Source organism: Acyrthosiphon pisum, chromosome A3 (assembly GCF_005508785.2).
Source record: "Acyrthosiphon pisum isolate AL4f chromosome A3, pea_aphid_22Mar2018_4r6ur, whole genome shotgun sequence".
Taxonomy (NCBI): Eukaryota; Metazoa; Arthropoda; class Insecta; order Hemiptera; family Aphididae; genus Acyrthosiphon; species Acyrthosiphon pisum.
In genome coordinates this window covers 20,845,858-20,847,362 of record NC_042496.1, presented here as the reverse complement: position 1 = coordinate 20,847,362, position 1,505 = coordinate 20,845,858, and positions in this window count along the sequence as shown.

Genomic DNA, 1,505 nt, shown 5'->3' with positions numbered 1-1,505 from the left:
TATTATTATTATCATCGTCGTCGAAACCTCATCGGCTGTCACCACAGATATAAAATATATATCTGTGGCTGTCACCGACCAACATTATAATATATTTTATAATACGTAATATTATTATTATGTCATATTGACGTGGCCCGCATTAGTAGCATGTACAATGTACAAGCACTATAGCGGTCAGTCTATCTCCAACCACCACTACGGGATGCAAGCAGCGCGACCGGGTCGACTCTCCCACCGAGCCGGTAACGGCATGGCGGGACGGGGGACCGTGTCGCGTAAAGGTCCCCACACGCTGCAGCGGCGGCGGTTACCGCTGGACGCGGTAACGGCAAAATGAAGCCGGTCACAATTTTTTTTTAGTGTTTACAAAATACAGCTACGAGTTACGACAATCCGCGGCTGCGCACAACGATTGTAATATATAATATATAATATAACAACACTACCATGACAATATTTATTTATTTACGGACATGTATGCTTTCGCGTTCGTACGTTTTCGCGTTCGTACGGGCGGCCGTTCGATTTTTTTTTTCCTCACTACCCTGCATAAAGAAGTATAACTTCAAAATAATTTGAATTTTGAAATCTTAAAATTAAATTACAAAACTGAATTTTGGTATTGAATGACATAAAAATGTTTAAGCGCTCCAAATTTTTCAAAAAAATTACATTAAATTGAAAATTGTCAAAAAATGCAAAATAAACACTTCCTATATGCTCATTATATTTCATAAGACGAGCATCGCGCATAGCTAATCTTTTTTAACAATATTTATGTATAAAATGACACTTTTGTTTAAACATTAACTTTGATTATCAATAATGTTCTATTTAGTGTATCATAGTCATCAATATTAGTTGTAAACTTATTGTATAATTTTAATTGGTCTTCGATTCTTCGATTTATATTTATTTAAATCACATATTTTATTATAATTTCATCATTATTATTTAAAACTTAATTGGTGGGTAATTATTTATAATTTATAATTTATTTATGTACCTACTGTTATTAGCGTTATTGTTGAGACTAATGGTTTTGGATTGATGAAATAAAATAAAAATAAATTAGATATGTATATTATATATTATTATAATTAACGATTATAATATAGTGTTTCTTTACGTGATATCAGTTAGCTATTATTTAAACTCGTTAGTTGTTACTTGTGCCCAATCATTTTTCCTTTTTTCGCACGCCATTTTGTGAGAGAAAACGAGAAGAAAATGGCAAAGCTATAGATACCTATATTATGAAAACGAATAGAAAATATCAATATCTCATAGTAAAATGACTAAGCGTTCACGATATTTTAACAGAATTTATTTTATTTTCTGTCGATGAACGATATAATATTTTGTGACATTGCCGCTGTATACCATTAGGATAGTATTCTCATACGAACGATTTGGGGAACGCGAATCCGTATACGAATGAAAAAGATTTTAGAATACGATTTTTTGTTCGTATACGGAAATATAACATGTAGGTATACGGA